Below are 15,500 nucleotides of genomic sequence, written 5' to 3' on the forward strand. Positions count from 1 at the left end.
AAGAAAACTTGGTTAACACCATTATTTACTTCTATATGAAAGCAGCACATTGTATAAATTAAACTATCTTTCAATGGGGTCAGGATATGAATTCTGACTAAGACTGGCTTATCCTGATGACTATATATAGCATCGATGTGATTAAGAGCTTGGGTTGGGGGGCAGACAATTCCAACTTTGCCACTCACTCATTGTGTATCTCTGGGCAGCTGCTTGACTTCTTTAAGCCTCAGGTTGTTCCTCTAAGGTCAGTGTAGTAATGTTTGCCTCACAGGGATACGTAAGGCTTCAATGACACAATATTTTTCAGGCACCTAGCACAATACCTGGTACATAATAAGTGATCCATATATGGGAAGTAAGAGCTAATAGAGTATTTCTAAACTCCACTTAGACTTGTGGGTAGCGTTTGGTGCCATCTTTTCTGATCAAAGTATTTTTTTAAATATTAGCTTGGTCTCCTCAGACTCTTTGTATTTTATATTTAACTCCTGATTACCCAGGGGCAAAAGCAGAAAGAAACTGTCTCTCCACTTGTTCTTTCCCTGCCATCCTCCCAAACCTATGCTCTTATACATATTGGTTTCACTTCTTTCTCCAGAATAATAGCTGCATTTCTAAGTAATGAAAACTCCCAAAAGATGACCAGAAGGAACAGAAGGATGGGGAGAGGGCTAATTTGTGGATAACTGGCTCACAAGCAACAAATTATTGATTCTAATTGACCGTCCCAGGGATGCAGACTTTCAGAGCAGACACCAAGCTATGCGAGAGGAAAGGAATCATACATTTTCCCTGGAGGTTGAGTTGTGGCCCATAGCCATAAAATATAGCCCTTTGTGTGCTGAATTCTGAACGAGGGCACATTACAACAAGAAGTGTTTATTTTATAGGCATCAATAAAGTGAAAGCATAGGCTGTATGAACAGAACCGGGCCGGTCAAGGACAGCTAATTCCTGCAAATACCTTGTTACTCATTGAATGTAAATGATCTACTTCTGCATTTTATCATGTTTACACAGTGATATTTTGTGGTGGCTGTTTCCAGGTTTATGTGTATTTTTAATCTGGGAAAGTCCAGGGCTTACTCACTCTTATGTTGAAGAAAAGGTCATTGGTAAAAATCAGGAACCAATCTAAAACAAGAGAGAGATGGTAAGTTATGCCAAATGTGCACCAACTTCTTTCAATATTTTCTTAAACATCCATTGTCTTGAAACAAGAAATGGCTTCTCACATTGCAAATGAAAGATCGGATGTTTTAATTAGGTAAGCAGAGCAGCATCCATAGCACAAACAGCACCCTCAAAGGGTTCCCTGTTTTCATCAGCTTTCATCAGCCACAGAGAGATACCTTTGTGTGGATGGAGTGGGTAAAAAGAAGTCATGCAAGGGGAAAATGAGCAGAACCTCAAACTTCAGATATCATATTTTATGTAAGTGATCTATCGTCCTATGGAATCGTTACTATGCATTATTCCCATTTTACAGATAAAGAACCTGAAAATCAGTAAGCCTGATTTATTTGCCTAAGACTCACACATCTGCTATAATAAGTCGTGGGGCTGGCCACCAAGCCTAGGTTTATCAGCCTAGACTAATCCTGAGCTTTTCTCTACAATATGAACTTCTTTTGTTTCTTCAGCAAAAAAAAAAAAAAAAAAGTATTGTGGGTATGTATGTTTCCCTTTGTTTATTGTACAACTCAACGCCTGTAACAGATGAGTTCATTAGCATCTAGTGGTTAAAATATGGGCTTGAGTTCTGGCTCCGTCCATTAGCCATGTGACCTTTGACAAATTTGTTAAACTTCAACTTGAAGTTCAACTTTAAACTTGAACATCAGTTGCCTTATCTGTACAATGGAATAATATTAGTAGCACGATTGTTGAGCAGATAAAAATAACAGTCGTGCCAAGCACTAAGCACAATGGTTGGCATATGATAAATGCCCAATAAATGTTAACTGATGTTTGAAAGTGCATTTTGTGCTCAAGGCTTTAGGTAAAGTGCTTAGAGAGGATACAAAGTTGAAAATCATATGATTATTGTCCTTGAGGGAACTGGCCAGAAAATATAGAGAGCTTGCCTTTATATATGGTTTAGGGATTTTGTTTAATATAGAGAAGAGAGATTTGGGGGGATTGGGTTTTGTATGCTGAATGTGTGTTTTACATACCTGAAAAAAAATCACAATTTTCTATGGAATTTCTACAGCAGGAAAATTCATCCCACTGAATTTCAGCTCATTAATATTATCACACCAACTGTCCTGTTTAAGGACACACACACACAAAATACAAAAACTGTGTCTCCTAAATGACAGAAACAGAGTGGTTTAGGAAGCTAAAAAATATAATGAGTTAATGTATTCATAAATTCATAAATATGAATGTACTCTTGACATATAAGAATAAATGTATACATATGCAAGTTATATATATAAAATATATACTCTGAATCTGTTCTGTGATGCAACATTTCTAATGTAAATATTCTGGGCAAGGCATTAGTAAATTTTCAAAAAAGTTTTTATTTATCCTTTGTTGCCTTGACCAGTTCTCAACCACACCCCAGAGGGATGTCCAGTTCTCTTAGTGGAAAAAATAGAAGTTTATAGCCAAAACAACAACAACAAAAAAACACAATTCTCCCAACCTATGTTTTCATTTCTAGTCTTCTTTCCTTTTGCTCTTAAAAAAAACAAAACAAAAAAAACTGGCATTTGATAGCAGTTTGCAGTCAAATAGCAGATTGAGTAGTGAAAACTAAAAAGGTTTGATTTGTTCAGAACCCTCAAATAAGAGCTATGCCTTCAATAAAGCAGTTTGTAGGAAACTTCTTTTCTAAATATTTTCCATCTGGGTATTGGATGGAATAATCCACCTGGGTATTCGATTGTGTGGACTCTGGACCCTGAATGTGTAATCTCACAATTCCTTCTACTCAATAGGGAGTACACAGTTCAGTAACATGTCCCTTACTTCTGAGGCAGAATTTCACTGAGCAAAACCACGAACTAGGTAAAGTTATTTTCCAGGGCTCTTATCTCTCCTTCGTGAACTTTTGCACACTTCTTCTCCCTTTATCCCTGGCCACTTCTAACGCCCAACCTCTCCAAACAACCACAACAACCACAAAAACAGCACAATCACATGAAGGCAGTGTTTGTACTATCTTCATTCTTCCTCTTAATCCAAAACTACTCTTCTCAATACATTTATAGACTCTGTTCACATTAAGGTGTGACTGTTGATAAGGCTACCACTTTTGCCCTTCCAGGCTTACCGAGTAAATGATAAGAAGCCTTAGGCAAATACATGCAGTCTAATGTGTAATTTCAAACACCAAGTGAACACACAGGGACTATATTTACTGGGGAGGTGGGCTAGAAGGGGTATTTTTAGCTGACCCCAAAATAAAGTAGCTAAGTATCTGTGTATGCTTAAGGCAGGTATTGCCTCATATTTAAGTAGCTGTGATTTTCTTTGCCCCAATATTTAAAGCCCATGTTCACAAAGTAAAGTATCGCCTTTAGTTTCCTGGAGATCATGGGGAGATGGCCTAAAACCCCCAGGTAAGGCAGTGATGATAAAAGGATCTTTGCTTTAGATCTGATGGAGAACCGGGGAGTCCTAAGGCCAGGGTGCTCTCAGAGATGTGGAGGGACTGAGCCACCGTGTGCTCACTCTTGCACCCAACTTCCCCAAACAGACAAGTTACTCCAGCTGTCTTGGGGAAGGGCTGGAGAGTGGCAGGAGTTGAGCCCCCTGAACGTTTCTTTCCCTCCTGAGCAGTAAAGTAGAAATTCCTTCCCTTCTATGAACTGGAGAAACTGAGAATGACAACAAAGCCCTTCCAGAAGGCTGTCTTGGGGGGCAGGCTTTGCACTGCGCCTTTCAGCTATGCGGTATCCCATGTACACCTCACAGCACCCCGGGAGGTGGTGTCATTACCCCCAGTGTTAAAATACGAGGCCGGACAATTAAGTTCACGAACTTTCCACTGTGCGCTTACATGTATGTCTCCTCAGGCGAGGAACTTACTTCCAGGCATCACTCTGCTGGTAAACTGAATAACTAGTATTAAAACTACTTCCATCTGGCCTTTAAGTGAAGGCTCTTTCCACTGTGCTAACATTTTCAATATTTTGAACCTTCTATAATAAAGACTAAGACTGTAGCTCTACCAGTATATTTTTATCAAAAGTTTCTTTCTTAATCTGTCCTCAGAACATAGTTATAATCTTCTACTTAGCTCCTTTGTCACAAATGGAGAAGAATCCATGTTCAATTTTGGTAGAAAGTCTTTTTTTTCCCCCCTCATGGAATAAAAAGTGCTATATCACACCCATTATCGGCAACGGACTGAGGCCACTGTCAATCTTTATATACATCAAACGTACTATTGTGAATTCATGCCAACAGGCCAATGGAATTTTCTTAAATCTAAGGTACAGGAATCTCTCATTGATAATACATTTAAAAGAAGTAGGATTCTAAGAAATATGATGGGAGAGTCCTTCTTTAGCTGATAAGGAAGTGAAGAGCCATCAAACACCAGCCTACATGGAACTTTATGGAGCAGTTAACCTTGAGACTTGAGACTCTGCTGTATGTAAAGATTAAACTGCAACTTCTGGTAACAGATTTATAGAGCTTTACAAATACCTTGGTTTCACTATTTGTGCTTTTATCTACTTCTGGACTTTATTACTGCTTTCTGTCCAAAGCTAGTCTTTATAAACACAGAATGCCAAGAGATTAAACAGTGAAAAGAAGTCAGGAGGTTTCTTTTGTCATCTCTGGTGTCTCAAAGGTTTTAATAGAGAGGTACGCCTTCCACCAGTTAGAGAGCCACGGAAAATACCACCCCTTGCCCCCTCCCCCGTATGGGTGATAAGCATTTCACAAATCAGTCCCCAAAGGCAAAGACAACGTTAAAGTAATAGCTAGTTATGGTGGAAAATAACTAGGCAATGATTAGCAGGTTGTTGCACATGCACCAAATCTAAATAAATACTTCATATGATACAGTCAGCATATTGGTGAATACATGTATCTTCGTTACACATCATAAAAAAGGGACTATTATTTTGGCTATGTGAATAAAGACAGCCTATCAATGTAGAAGATGAATTTTTTAAAAAGGAAATGCATAAAATTTTAGGCCCCATCTGGGCCGAATGATTTTCATATTACAGAATCCTTCACAAAAGACAGGAAATGACGGTGTTAGAATAAAATACCTTAATATTGGCAGAAGAAAGAAAACATCAATTAACAGTGTGAGGAGGTGGCCTGTTTCCACTTGCCCCGGCTACCAGGAAGTATCCTGTAAGCTCATGCCTGCTAGCTCTTGAGGTCCCTACTGTCACAGGGGCAAGCTACTAAGCCAAGTAAATGCTCCAACTTGAGGGAAAACAACATTTCTGACTAGAAAATTAAGTTTCTAATCTCCAGTTCTACCTACTCAGCAAGAGCTACAGTTTAACACGTTTGTCTTTTTCTTTTACTTGATAAAGAAACAATTTTTTTCTTTTGATTTATTTTTCAGATTTTTGAAAATTTATTTTTAATTATAGTTGGTATACAATATTATATTAGTTTCATGTATACAACACAATGATTAAGCATTTATTTAATTTCTGATTGTAGTAAATGTAGCAATTTTATATAGCTATCATTCTGAGTTTCAAAATTCTTTTTATCATGCAATATGTTTTTTTTAAACCCAACCAATAATCAAATAATCAAATGAAAACTTTTTTTTGTGATTCCCCTTTTTTTAAATTCAAGTTTATTGGGGGTGACAATTGTTAGTAAAGTTACATAGATTTCAGGTGTACAATTCCATAATACATCATCTATATATCACATCGTGTGTTCAACACCCAGAGTCAGTTCTCCTTCCATCACCATATATTGGATGCCCTTTACCCTCATCTATCACCCCCCTCCCCCTTACCCTCTGGTAACTACTGTTGTCTGCTATTTTTAAATAAAGACTCATATATAAGGTATGGTATCAATTTAGGGACTTCCAAATGTGAATTGTCTTAAAGATTGTCTTTGGAAAGGTGCAAAAGTATTAAAGTCACAGGAATAAAAAGACATTTTTCTAATTGTCATAACACTTTGTGGATTAAAATCATGAAAAGTTAATCAGATGCTAATGAGTGTGAGCACTGGCAGCGTCTGAGCAGAAGCTTTCAGGGAAAAAGGCTCCAGGTAATTTTAGTAATGTTTGTACTCTTCACAATATTCTTTCCCCATAAAGGGCTTTGATATGTTGACAAAAGTTTGTTTTCTAATTTTTGAAGAAAGGGATTCCATACGTTACCATAAATATATAGATAGGGAAGTTCCAGTGAAAGATTATGGAATATAATTTGATAAGCCTCCTACTGATATTAATTTTCATATGGGAATAAATTTTAATTGGCAGTTATTTAATTGTGCTCTTTAAGAAAACAATATATAAATGTACATGTGTGTATATATCTATATGTATATATATGAATATATATGTGCATATATGTATATGTATATATAGACATATACTCATATATGTGTATATATATATACATATATAGACAGAGAGTTATTAAATTTAAAGAATTGACTCACATGATCGAAGAGGCTTGGTGAGTCCAAAATCTGATGAAGTGGGCTGGCAGGCTGGAGACTCAGGGAAGAGTTGCAGTTCACGTCCAAATGCAGTCTGCTGGCAGAATTCCCTCTTGCTCTGAGTCTTTGTTCTATTAAGGCTTTCAATTGATTGAAAGAGGCCCACCCATATAATGGCGGGAAATCTGCTTTACTCAAAGCCCACCTATTTAAATGTTAATCTCACCCCAAAAAACACCTCCACAGAAACATCCTGAATAATGTTTCATCGACTAGCTGCCTGCTGTGGCCCAGAGATGTTGACCCATGAAATTAACCATTACAGTGGATACATTGCTCAGTGTGAGAAACCAGGGCACCTGGATTTGCCCTGGGCCGTGTTGGGCAGGGAAGAAGGAGACAGGCCAGTCAACCTGAGGCTTTCAAACTTCATTTTTTACCTTGTGCCACATTGTGTCACACATACGCCCGTGTGTACAGAAACAATAGCTACTCTTCATCTTCTTTGATCCTTCTTCCCTTCCCTTTCATTCCATTCTATCCTACCCTGTAGCACCCCATTCCACTCTTCACTTAATTTTTGAAAATGTTCATCTTTACCCCCTAAATGAATTCAATTGCCAATAATGGGTCACAAAACTTCAATTTACAAACAATGAATATATAATTTTCCTGTGTGCACCTGTGGTAAATCAAGGGAGAGGCTGATGGCACAGGGAACAGAGATTGTACACTTCAGACCTTGAAATTACCCATAAACCAAGAGAGTAAAGTGATTGTGACAATGCCAACATCCCTGTCGCCCGTACCCCAGTGCTGCACACATCCTCGAAGTTCACAGAAATCTTGGGGAGGGCTTTGGTCTTTCACTGGGCATAGAATTAGGGATCTGAGCGTCTACATGTAATATGGATCTCAGAGGATGCTTGTATAAAGGCCCATTTGATTAACTATATTACAGAAGTTATTCTCCTTACCTTTAAACTTCCGTAACACCTTAGCCAGTTTTGTTGGTGTTTATCCATTTGTATTTTATACTATAGAAACTGGGTATTTATCTATCCTAATAGGCTGTAACCTACTTTTTGTCAGGAATTATGTCTTAGGTACAATTTTTATGTCCCATATCAATTAGTATAATACCTACACAGAGTAATAAACTCAAATATGTGCTTTATGTTATACACGTAAAAGTTGTTACTACTAACCATAATAACATTGACTTGTTATAAGTGGCTGAATAAATGAACTTTATGAAATATCCTAACCATCTTAGGTTTTAGACATATCAAACACATAATTTAAATGCTTACTTCAGATAATAATATTGTTACATAGATTACAAAAGAATCAACGTCAATTCCAAGTGACTGTATGGATTCATACTGAACATGTTCCAAAGCAATGGGTCCAAATCGGCAATGAAAGGTGAAGCAGGGGCCACAGACCCTACCTCAGCAACGGAATGTGCTGGCCACACTAATGTAAGCTGGAAGAGCTCCGAGGAAGATCACTAATATTAACCCTTCACACCACATCTACCCCATCATGTGGTCTATGCTCAAGCTTAAGAGTTCAGAGGAGTCTGGGGCAGCAGCAAGACCACCTTTGAGATGCTAGAATTGACTAGAATTTTTGGTATAGCCTGACAGCACTAAGGGACCTGGACATCACAGTAGCTCATTACACAGACTTACAGTGCCTTGCAATCCTCTCCAAAGTAATGGATTGCAGTATGTCCACGTAAACTGTAGCACTACTAAGAATAAAAGGGGGCACTGTGATGGCCATACGTGTATTTAAGCATCTCTGGGGTATTCCTGAGTGAACCTGCTTTTAGCATAGCTACTGATGTCATCATGGCCTCATAAAACTGAGCTACACACATGCGCGCGCACACACACATACACACACAAATTTAACACAGTGAAACTCTAAAAGAAAAAGATCATGTAAAACTTGTTTCTGTACAAAAAAATGTAATTTATTTCAGAAATAGACAATCACTCAAGTGTATGGGCTGTGTAGGCGTTCATTGGTGAATTTAGACTAAACAGGAAGTGATGTAAATTATACTTATTACACTGCTGGGAGAGAAATATATTAAATCCAGACAGCACTCGGACAAAGCACAAGGAACTCGTTGTGTTGAAGGAAACCATGCAACTTTGGTGGGAAGACAATGTATTATATGGTATGAAAATCATCAGTGGCCATTTGGGACTAAAATAATTTTTTAGGGAGTATAATTTTGTTCTAGCACTGAAACATTTTTTTTCTTTTTTGATAAAGCCCCAAGGTATTCTAATCTTAAGCACATTGCTGTTTCTGTACTTTTCAGTATTTCATGCTGTTTTTTCATAGTCATTAAATCGAAGAACAAGAAACAATGAAACCATCAATGTTTAGATTAGAAATTACAGCTCTGGTGAAGCATCCAGAGTAAAGGTGAGGACTGAGTAAGTTACAGAATTATCTAGCACCCGTGTAATTCCATCTATTGTTCAAATATCCAGGAATTACCCGGTAGAAGAAATACTGACAAATAAATTACCTTGAAAGTAAAACAATGTCGTGATCTATTCCATGAGATTTGTCCCATTGGTCTATCCTTATGACAAAGCTTCCTGGGGTGAACTGAAAAACAAACAAAAACAAAGCTGGAGAGCTGGTTTGGCTGCTTGCATGGCCTAAAGCGAACTCTCAGAAAATCAAGCCAAAGCCATATGTCAAATGTCCACCTTACCATTTAGTTACAGTCATATTCAAAATGAAGTAATTGAACGAATTAGGTTCAGCTGTACAGATTACTACCATGCTTCACCAGAGTGGAGAACAAGATAGACTTTTCTACTTTATAGGTCCCTGCCTAACTAGTCTTCACAAATAATTTAGTAAAAATGTAGACGGTTTATTGCTTTAATTTTCAAAGAATCTTATCATCTTTTAGTGAATGATTTCTTTTATCAAGTTGGTGTTGTGATCCCATACAAGTAGCAAGGAAGCTCTCACTGGGAGAGAAAACCACTCCCCCAGGACCCATTCCTAATGCTCAAAGCAGCAGGGTTCGGCAGTCAAAGCCACACCAACGTGGGAGGAGTGGGCTTTGGTGGGAATGGACTGTGATGTGTGGCCTCCATGGCTCTCTCCACACAGTGTCTCTGAGGGGAGCAGAACGATTTCACAGAACTCAACGTTCATTTGCAAATGGATTTGACCGGTAATAAAGTGAGCCCAAATCAATTTCCATCTCTGATTTTTATGAGTTATTAAACTACACTATGGTTTGCTGAGCATAAAGGAAGGATAGTATTTTATTTCTATTTATTTGTACATACACAATCAATGGTATTTGTTGAAAGTTTCTATAACACTCATTGCTATTAACTCTCTCTCCCCCCTCGACCCCTGCTCTCCAGCTCCATCCTTTCCCCATTGTTTAACCCGCAGCCCTTCAGTGGTTAAGGACACCAAGCCTGGAACCAGACCGACTAGGAAAGTTGCCTGAACTTAATGCCTCACTTTTTCACCGGTAAAATTAGGATAATACCAGAATCGAACATAGGATTTTTGTAATGACAAAACGGGGACAAATGTAATGCTTAGAACACTTCCGGCACCTAAGAAGTACTCAAATATAATTTGAATTATCATCTATCATGTATCACCCACCATTCCATATAATTGCTAGTGTTTACTAGCGTACCCTTTATAGACTAGATTTTTCTGGCAGATCTTCAGCTGAAAGAAAATATATGGGAAGATACTTAAACAGATTTTTCAAGTGTTCACTTTAGCAACTATTTAAAATTCTACTCCTTACTTAATGATCTTATTTTCAAAAGCCTCTATAATCCAGTTTTCTTAAAAATTTACAGAAATAACATAGCCTTGACATGTGCTAGATGGATAATCCTACATTTAAATGATAAAGTCTGAAAAAAATTATAATTCGTGGAGATTCAATTTTAGTCCATGAAGGATGTATTTTTTTTTATATCATTTCATATTTCTGGGCCTCTTTTTAGTTTTACATTCATTAAAATATTAAGTTAGTAATCCCTCTTTAGGTGCTGATTGTTATGAAATAAAAACCTAGTTCATATTTTTAATATATAGTCTATCTTGTTCTGTGTTTTAAATTACTATACAGAAATGGTAAAACTTTTCATAACAAAGGTTTAATTAGAATGGTTAATAACTATGATTTCCAAAGTGTCTGAGTAAGTCTTAGTAATAATTAGGGAGTTTTGTTCCATACAAAATGCTTTATTTAACCTTCATGCCTTCATTCAGATAATTATACAAATGCATACATTTAAAGGTTTAAACTCTATTTCAGTTCACAGCTCAATTCATAGGAAAGTTGAATACAGAAAAGCAATGCACCAACAGAATATGTCTGAGACACCATTAAAAACGTAACACTTGTTCATTTAAATCTCTGAGAATAGACTGGAATAATCATCCTCTGAGAGAATCTCATTAGGAGGGTCTCCCTTTACATTATCAGAGGGCAAAAAAAAAAAAAATCAAAAAAAAAAAATCACCATTTTACAGTAAAAGGAAAAAAGCTCTGAGTATATTTACAATACATACACTATACATAAATACAAGAACAACACTTACATAATATTAACTTATAACAGGGCTTGCCTAAACACTACAGAGTATATAAATGCAGAGGAAACTATTGGGAAATTAGGTCTTTAGATAAGCTGGAGAAATAAATTCATTTGTAATTAAAACTCTGAACAGAAAATCAAATAAAGATTTAAGAAATTAACACATTTGCTTGCCAGCATCATTGGGGGGTTTTATCCTTTAATGTGTAGGATCTCCTCTGGTGCTCTGACTCTCGGGGGTCAGAGACCCAAGAATCTTTCGTAAAATTGTATCTGTCAAGTAAGTCAGACGCAGCATCTATTGAATTTGCTGTTTAGGGGCTTCAAGACTAGAATTACTGTTTTGTAAACTAAAGGATGTTTCTGTATTTTTACAGATAGATCTTGTAATCCAATCACCATGTATAATGAGTGAAGTGTTAAGGAAAAGTAAAAAGATGCCTGCTTGAAATGGCCACAGATGATATTTTTCTTTATTCCCGTGTTATTTTTTTTTTCAAATATGACTGAGAGATTTAGTCAAAAGAATATGATGTTTGAATTGACCCCCCCAACCCCCACACCAAGAGCAATGTCTAGACTACTACTAATTATAACTAAGTCATTTTAAGTGGCAGGTGGGTATCTTAAAGGTGGTCTGTTCTCATCGTTTCACAACACAGAAACTTCTGAGTACATTCTTCTATGGACAAACAAGAATTTGCTGGTTTCTCTTTTTTAAAATGAGCATGTTATGATACACATAATTGCATTATGATGCAGGATGACATAATACATAAGACGATGTTTTCAAGCTGGTTTTGTAAGTAGTTATCTCACATCCACAGAGTTGGCTTGTCATATGTTGCAATGTGTCCCACAGACATGAACAAAACAATACAGCCACCATTCCATACAGGGGATGATTTTTTTTAAAAAAAATGATTTTTTAAACACAACAAATTGTGGACAGACAAGTTGATAGGAAAGAGCCTTGAATATAGGCACCAGTGCCCCAGTTCAACAATACCCATCCAATGTAATCAAGTTTGAGGAACAAAATATATACTGTAGTCTGGATATAATTACAAATTCTGCTATGGGAAAATGAGAAACACAAGTAGGGCAAAAGCATTTTCTCTAATGTTTTATTTTATGCTGTATCTTTAGAGCATGAAATTAGGAGAAAGATGTTGTTATGTACTTAAAATATCTTACTTTTTGATTACCCGGGCACTTTTACTAGAACTTGACCCAAATCCTACTCTCCTATCCAACGTCATTTCTCAACAAAAAATGAATCTCTACAAAAGTCTTGGTAAGCCTGCTTTGGAAAAAAGCAAGATATAATAATTCACACAAAGACTCATTGGTTCTTGCTTCGCACAAACAGCAGACTCTGTTCTCTCAAACATTTAAAATTTCTAGAGATGAAGTCTAGAAAGAAAAAAAATTCCTGATGTGATTATTTCCACTATTCATCTCTTTTCAACTCAAAGTTGTGGTTTTGTTGTTGAGAAATTATTGCTTGTGAAACCCAATTAACTGAGAAGAGAGCCCCTTTCCCGTGGGTTGTGCACACAGAACACTCGCTTTCAGCACGGAAGGGAATTTGTTTATGCAGGTTTTATCTCTTCCCTCAGCCAAGTAACAGGGAGAAAGATCATAATTCAGGAGATTCATTTTCAGAAAAAGAAACACCATGAGAAATGACATTCTCTTAATGTTTTCTAAGTCCATTAGTACTTCCATGAATCAATACTGTCAGAGACTTTGTTCTGCGCAGAAAAGGAGGAGGGGATTTCACTTCTCTGATGTTGGACAACTTCTCACGTAAAATTCAATTAAACTAACAATACTATAAACAATTTATTTATAAAATTATTTAAAACACTCCAAGGTGGTGCTGTTAGGTGAGAAATCTGAAAAGGAATGATCCGTTCTCTCTCCTTGCTCATCGTCTGGATGTTTGTGATTGCCACCCCATCTACAAGCACCCAGAGTAGGGCTCTGATACTAACAACTAGCTCCATGGAGGGCAAACTTTCAAATGCACCTTCAGCAGACTCTAGCAGGGCTACCTACTAGGTGGAAAGGGTTTTAGTACACTTACAAAGAAATACGGAGAATCATGGAAATCCACTTTGGCTAAAATGCTACGGAGTAGGGAAGAGTTTTCATCATTTTTGGATCTCGAGGACAAACATTTAGGGGGAAAGTGACAAGTTCAGGGACACAGCTGGTTGCTGCACTTCGTTTACAATGATCCTTCATGTGTGACTTTCCAGAAGACTGATTTCAAATATTCTGTACCACAGACAAATCATATGCTATATCATGTCCCTGTATCTTACTTGGAAAATATGATGACTACGCTTCCATAATAAAACTACTTAAGAGATGGAAAGTTGGCTGCTGGGAACTCACGTACAGTGCAGTGAGGTGGAAAGAATATAGACTTCGGAGCCAGAGACAGGTAGCTCCACATGCCCATCCTGCCAGTCACTATTTCTGTGTTTGAGGAAAATTCAGCCACTTTCTCCACGCCTCCGTTTCCCATTCATAAAATGTGGAACTGTTGTACAGATGAGAGGTAATGTGTCTAAGAATTACCTAGTATAGTGCTTGGCACATAGTAAGTGTTTAATAAAGAATAGCCATTATTTCATGGCTTACTGGATTTTTGACCATTCAAGTACTTTTAGTACTTTCGGACAACTTCCAGAAAGCAGCCCGGTCAGAAGACTTGACTTCAGTGAGGAACTCAGCAGGTTTCCTAGGGGACTTCATTGGTTATTTCACACCCTATCCTGGCACAGTTCCTTTTCCTTCTTCCCGCCACTTGGAGGAGGAAACAGTAGACCGTTTGCTAGGCCTGTGGTCTGGTTCTGGAGAACACTGTCCTTCCTGGTCGTTTCCACTGTCTAAAGACTGAGTGTTTTATCACCATTATATTTTTGAAATTGCTCTTACCAAATGTTTGGCTCTGAAAGAGAATAATTTAACTGATAACCCTCAATAGCTTGTTTGGGTGGATTTGTACTGAGATGGCAGGGCTGGAGAATTTCCGGAGGTCTCGTCTATTCACATAATCTCATTGTATATTTCTATTCATGACTCCACTGTTAGCAGTAAAATAATTATAGGCAAAAGTTGTAAAGTTCTAAACGTAAATCTAGAAATTTCCAGGACTAACTGCAAACCTTGGTTAAAAGCTAGGCTTACTAAGTGTCAGTTATACTTCAGTAGACTTTTCAGGGATAAATGATTGTGTCAATGTTCATTCCAAAATGGTTCTCAGATAACAGGAAATATCAGAAAAAAAGGAAATGAAGAAATGCAGAGATGGATTTGTGCATCTAATATTAGTGGATAAAATAAAGTAAAACAAACACTATCTCTAGTGTTTTGCGCTAAATAAATTGGTTTATGTTAACCGAGCAAAACTTGAGGCACACTCAGTGACTCCTACGATTGGGGCCAATCACAGTGAAATTTTTATCTCAAAATTATAATTGCCATGTGCTATAGTGTATGTTGAAGATAACCCTAATGTTCAGATTTGCATTTTTACATTCTGTAAGACAGATTAAATTAAGAAATGCTAACATAAACAAGATTAGGTATACTTAAAAAGACACCAAAGAATTTTAGTGGGTGTGTGAACAGACTCAATTTACTATGTGCATATATTTACTCTGTGAGTGTGTGTTTCCCAAATGAGGAGGAAAAACCCAGTCTCAAGAAGAATTATTGCTGTTGTAAAAGTATAGGAATATCTCATTGGTCATAATGTTTATTGACAGGCACTTTCAGCTTTTAATTCATTTCTGAAAATGGGCACTAGCTTATTCCTATTGCCAGTATAGATTCATTTACCATGTGGCCGTATCTATAACACTTAATCTTGTCAGCATGTAGCTACTCCTAAAAGTATTCCATTCCCTCTGGAACTAAACAAGACTAAACACCTGTACAGTGTTTCTGATCAAGAACTACTTCGTTGAGGAGAAAGAGAACAATTGCTAGATGCTTCTCTTTAGCACAAGTGAAATCCTGTGCCGCTGTTTTCCCCCTTCAGGTAGACATTTTGAGTTTGGAATCAGTGGTTCACAGCTTAATATGACTTTACTACTGTGTTTTACATCCTGGCTAAATTGAGACAAGTGGCCACTCCATTTTGTCAGAGCACATGGAATGTGCCGTGAGAAAGTGGAACAGAGTTCCCATGGCAATGTCGCTAATTGTGTGTAAGATATACAAGGC

General features: G+C 37.2%; 1 long non-coding RNA gene across 1 annotated transcript in view; it reads right to left on the reverse strand.

Moving 5' to 3' along the window:
• Positions 1-15,248, reverse strand: part of LOC141571002 (uncharacterized) — a 37,918-nt gene extending 22,670 nt beyond the window's left edge. Inside the window, exons 1-2 of the long non-coding RNA XR_012495452.1 lie at positions 9,185-15,248; positions 1,094-1,137 (exon numbers count right to left, since the gene is read on the reverse strand). This is a non-coding gene — a long non-coding RNA (uncharacterized LOC141571002). The remainder of the gene's footprint in view (positions 1-1,093; positions 1,138-9,184) is intronic.
• Positions 15,249-15,500: the final 252 nt, after the last annotated feature.

This window comes from Rhinolophus sinicus, linkage group LG04, assembly GCF_036562045.2.
Source record: "Rhinolophus sinicus isolate RSC01 linkage group LG04, ASM3656204v1, whole genome shotgun sequence".
Lineage (NCBI taxonomy): Eukaryota > Metazoa > Chordata > Mammalia > Chiroptera > Rhinolophidae > Rhinolophus > Rhinolophus sinicus.